General features: G+C 44.8%; 1 non-coding gene across 1 annotated transcript; it reads left to right on the top strand.

Annotated features, from left to right (window-relative positions):
* Positions 1 to 1,939: 1,939 nt before the first annotated feature.
* Positions 1,940 to 2,014, top strand: trnac-gca (transfer RNA cysteine (anticodon GCA)). Its single transcript has one exon. It is a non-coding gene; the product is annotated as a tRNA-Cys (tRNA).
* The last annotated feature ends 3,704 nt before the right edge of the window (positions 2,015 to 5,718 follow it).

The raw sequence follows: 5,718 nt of genomic DNA, 5'->3' as shown, positions 1-5,718 counted from the left end.
TTATGTCTTCAAGTGATTCCAACAGATTTTTGAGGCCAAATTTTCCCTTGACGGAACCATGCTGTCTCTGGTCGACTTCATCATGTGTCTGAGACTTCATCCTTAATGATTGACTTCAACATCTTTTCATCCGCTGTGGTCAGACTGAGCGGCTTAGATTTTTCCTGTCTTCTGACTCTCCATGCTTGAAGTGTGAAGTGATATTTGTAATTTTCCATTCTTCCGAAAAAATTCTGGAACCGAGTGGTTGTTGCAAAATCATCACTAATAACCCACCATGTCTTCAGCCAACGCTTTTTAAACTCTGGGGCGTGCAGCATCTGGTCCCTCCAGTCTTCCTTCAGACACTTGAGTTAGTCACTTACCTTCTCTCCGGTCATGGTAACTTCACACACTTCATACCCCTGACACCTGTAACTTCCATCACGCGGCTGGTGTTTTCCAGACTGAAGACTGATGCAAAATGCTATTTAGTTCGTCCGGTATTTCAAGGTCCCACAGTGCTACATCTCCAGCAGTGCTGTCAACGATCCGATGTTCAATCTCGCTACTTTTCTTACTTTATGTATCAGAGGAACATTTTGGTAACTTTGCTAATATTATTAGTCAGCTGAATTTCGTACTCTATCTTTACCTTCATAATGCCTTTCCAGTACTCCAACTTCCAACTAATATTGCTCAATTGTACTTTTTATTACTCAATTGCTCTTTTGCTTTTTATGTTGGTTTTGAAATCTCGTATTAAGACTTTAATATATAAGAAAGAAGTAGGCCATATGGCCTATTCAGTCTGCTTCGCCAGTCAATCATGGACTGATCCCAAACATCCATCATTCTCACGACGCTGTCTCTTCACCCCATAACCTTTGAGGCCTTGCCTAATCAACAACTCATCTATCCCTGACATAAATACACCGAGTGGCCTGGCCTCCACAGCCGCTCGTGCCAACAAATTCCACAAATTTACCACCCTCTGACGAAACAAATTTCTTCTCATCTCAGTTCTAAATGGACGTCCTTCAATCCTGAAGTTGTGCCCTCTTGTCCTAGAATCCCCTACAATGGGAAATAACTTCGCCATATCTGATCTGTTTAGACATTTTAAAATTCGGAATGTTTATATGATATCCGGCTCAATCTCCTGAACTCCATGGAATACAACCCAAGAGCTGACAAACGTTCCTCATACAGTAACCCTTTCATTTCTCGAATCATTGAGGTGAATCTTCACTGAACCATCTCCAATAGCAGTATACCTTTTCTAAAATAAGAGCCTCAAATTGCACACAATACTCTAATGTGGTCTCACGAGTGCCTTATAGAGCCTCAACATCACATCCCTGCTCTTATATACTATACATCGAGAAAGTAATGCCAACGGTGCATTCGACTTCCTCAGAAACGTTTCAACTTGGAGGGAAACCTTCAGGGTATATTGCCCAATAAATCCCAAGTCCCATTGATCTCTGTATTTTGAATTCTCTCTCCATCCAAATAATTGTATGCACGTTTATTTTTTCCTTCAAAATGCATGGCCATACAATTTCCAACATTGTATTTCATTTTCCACTTCTTTGCCTATTCCCCTAAACGATCTAAGTCGCTCTGCAAGCTCTCTGTTTCCTCGACACTACCCGCTCCTCACTTATGCTGCACCGGTGAATCACCAGTGGTAACCGGCACCCAGACCAGTCGCGCAGGAGTTTCCTTTCAGAAAACTATACAGGCTTTGTCCTATATTGTCATGTGCCTGCCGGTACTCCGTAATCTCATCCCTAACATCGATTCCGACAACTTCCCAACCACTGATAACTGGCTAACAGGCCTTCTTAAATTGTGAAATAACGTTTGCAATTTTTCTGTCATCTGGTACGCCAGAATCTATGGATTCTTGAAAGATTATTGTTAATTCCTCCACAATCTGTAGCATTAAAAAAGTGGGGGTATAGCTCAGTGGTAGAGCATTTGACTGCAGATCAAGAGGTCCCTGGTTCAAATCCAGGTGCCCCGTTCAAAAATTAAAAAAAGTGACCACAGCGATGATATAGAATGTAACTTCATTTATTGAAGTTTAATTGCGCTAAGTGTGAGGTGCTAAATTTTGCTAGGACTGATCAAAATAGGCCACACATGGTAAATGGTAGGACACTGAGGAATGCAGTAGAACAAAGTGATCTAGGATTAATGATGCATAGTTCCCTGACGGTGGAATCTCATGTGGATACGTTGGTGAAGAAAGCTTTTGGTATGCTGGCCTTTATAAATTAGAGAATTGATCATATTAAGAATTAGGATGTAATGTTAAAATTGTACAAGACATTGGTGAGGCCAAATTTGGAGTATTGTGTACAGTTCTGGTCACCGAATTATAGGAAAGATGTCAACAAAATAGGAAGAGTACAGAGGGGATTTACTAGAATGTTACCTGTGTTTCAGCGCCTATGTTACCGAGAAAGGTTGAACAAATTAGGTCTTTATTTGTGGAGCGCAGAAGGTTGAGGGAGGCCTTGATAGAGGTATTTAAAATTATGAGGGGGATAGATAGAGTTGACGAGGATGGCCTTTTTCCATTGAGGTTAGGGGAGATTCAACCAAGAGGACATGAGTTGAGAGTTAAGGGAAAAAGTTTAGGGGTAACACGAGGGGGATCTTCTTTACTCAAAGAGTGGCAACTGTGTAGATCGTGCTTCCAGTAGAAGTGGTAGAGGCAGATTCGATATTGTCCTTTAAAAAAAAAGATAGGTATATGGACAGGAAAGGAATGGAGGGTTATTGGCTGAGTGCAGTTCGGTGGGACGAGGTGAGAGTAACCGTTCGGCACCTATTAGAAGGGCCCGGATGGTCTGTTTCAGTGCTGTAATTGTTATATGATTATATGGTTAATCTCTCCCGCTACTTTCGTCAGCACCCGAGGGTGCATTCCATCAGCTCCAGGAGCAGGTAGCTTCCTGAGCACCTTCTCAGTCGTAATCTTTCCTGCACAAACTTCACTTCCCTAGCACTCCTGAATGTCCGGTATATTGCAGACGCCTTCCACTGTGAACACTGATGCAAAATACGCATTCAGTTCCTCTGTCATCTCTGCATCTCTCATTGCAATATTTCCGCGTCATTTTCTATTAGTCCTATATCTACCCTCGACTCTCTTTTACCCTTAATGTACTTAAAACAGCTATTAGTATCTTCATTGATATTAGTCACCAGCTTCCTCTTGTAATTCATCGTTTCCTTCCAAATGACCTTCTTTGTTTAATTCTGCAGGTTCTTAAAAGCTCCCCATCGTTTTATCTTTCCAATAGCTGTGGTTTCCTTTTACGCCCCCTCTTTTGCTTTTACTTCGGCTATGACTACACTTGTCAGCCACGGTAGTGTCCTTCCTCCCTTTGAAAATGTATCCTTATTTTTATTTCCTGCAAATGTCCCTTTCCAGTCAACTTCGGCCGGTTGTAATTTCCTTTATTCCACTGACATACCGACACATTGGATTTTATTTTTCCCTCTCAAATATCATTATGAACTTGATAATAATGTGATCTCTGTTCCCTCAGGATCCTTTAACTTTGAGCTCTCTTACCAGCTCCGATCATTGCACAACACCCAAACCAGCACACCCGATCCGATAGTGGGCTGAACCAGCTGTTGTAAAAAGCCATCCCTTAAACATTCTGCAAATTCTCTCTCTTGTGGTCCAGTAGTGACGTGCTTTTCCCAATCCGCTTTCATGTTAATATTTCCAATGATTATCATGACATTGCCTTTCTGATGCGCATCTTCTATCTCCTGCTGTAATTGGTAAACCAACAGGCTGTTTGGAGGCCTGTATATAACTGCCATTAGGGTCCCTTTACTCTTGCCATTTCTTAACTCAACCCGTGGAGACTCTACACCTTCCAATCCTATGTCACCTCTATCCGATGATTTAATATTATTTCTTATCCACAGAGCAACAGCACCCCTTCTGCCTACTAACCTGTCTTTCCGATATACCGTATATCCTTGGACGTTCAGCTCCCGATGGCGGCCATCCCTTAGCCATGTTTCAGAGATAGCCATAACATCATGTTTGCCAATCTGCAGCTGAATTTTCAGATCGTCCATTTGATTCCTTATGCTGCGCGCAATCATCCTACTTAACGTCGACCTGTTCAGGCATATCAGCCTGTTCTAGTTTGCTCACATTTGTCAAGGTCTTTCTTAATCGTGAATACTGAGATAAAGTATTCATTAAGGACGTTTCCTACCTCTCCGAAACCAAGCCCATAATTTCTCTGTTATTCCTCATCTGTCCTGTTGTGACACACGTAATTCTTCAGTTCCCAACATACGTGGAAAACGCCTTGAGTATTTAATCTCCTTCCTAGCGATATTTTAACCCTTTCTGGTCGTTGATTCCATGCTCTCTCACTGTAGGAATGCGTTGCCCAGCGCATCTGTGCCGCCGGCTCTCCACACTCACCCGGCCAAGCACTGCCGCTTTCTGAGATCGGTTCTCTGCTGACCAAAACAATCCCGTCAATAAAGGGACAGCGGTTGCACTGAGGAACTCTCCCCTCACCTCTCTCTGTTTCACCTTTCAGTAACGAGGTCTGGTTCGTTTGCACTGCCGAAATGGATTGCCCACTCATATGAGGACGAACCCTGGATCGCCCGACTTGCTTCGTATCAATCACCGCTTTCGGCACGCTCTCCATTAATAACGTGTTCCCATACCGCTATTCAGTCATCACGGCACTGGCCTGTTCACCCAGCCTGGCCTCGGCATCCGGTAACCAACACGTGACGGATCATCACCCACTCTCACAGTAACCGCAATGTGGCTAGATTTGGTGACCTTTTCGAGGACTTCCCGCCACCATGGTCCTCCACTGACACAGGAACATCGGACCGCGTTGATAAGGGAAGCAGCCCTGAGAAAACTGTGCCCGTGTCGGGAACAGACAGATGTGTCCTGTCCCGGGGTCCTTTGCATTCCTGGTGCAAGTGTGAGATCCGGAACACATTAAAAACATCGAGTCACGCAGGTTGACGCTTGGGGTTTTAGGGGATGTTTGGGTTTCCTCGGGGAACGCACTGGGGAAGATGGGGGCCACACAGGACACTTCGATCTCACCGCCCTGGTGTCGGCGCTGGAGCGGTGCACACACTGGGCAGAACGGGCAGCGGGTGTTCGATGTGATCTGCCTCTGTCTCTATGTAACTACAATAATTCTCCTGTGCTCTGATTATGGGAAAGGGTTACAGTTTTCCGGTGTTCACATTCTCTGGTATCGGTACTGACTATACACTATCCCGCTGATCTCTGCCCCGCCGTAGTACAACCGTTACTCCATCCAGCTGCATGACTCAATAAAGCTGACGCTGTTTGCATTAAACTGGTCTCTGTCTCTTGACAGAAACTCACTGTATTCGGTACCGGCGAACCTTTGGGAAGGTCTATGAAGCCCCACCGAGCGCATAGAGCAGCCTGCTCTCACAGCAGACAATGCGGTGGCCTGAAACAGCCCATCCCGTTTCCCTCCCAACGCCTAGTCACTCTGAGGCAGCTTCCAGCTGCTGGTGAAGCCGCTTGGGGAACGGGAATGTGGGAATGTGGGAATGCATAGGCACACCGACGCAGAGAATGTCACCAGTGGGATTTCTCTCAAGGGCCCGATGGGCTAAACAAACTCCTGCTATGATGATGTCACCTACCGTGGAAGCATTCTGGTCTGAAGCTAT

The sequence above is a fragment of the Hemitrygon akajei genome, unplaced genomic scaffold (genome assembly GCF_048418815.1).
Source record: "Hemitrygon akajei unplaced genomic scaffold, sHemAka1.3 Scf000114, whole genome shotgun sequence".
Taxonomy (NCBI): Eukaryota; Metazoa; Chordata; class Chondrichthyes; order Myliobatiformes; family Dasyatidae; genus Hemitrygon; species Hemitrygon akajei.
Note: the sequence above shows the minus strand (reverse complement) of the source record. Positions and strands in the feature narration are given on the sequence as shown.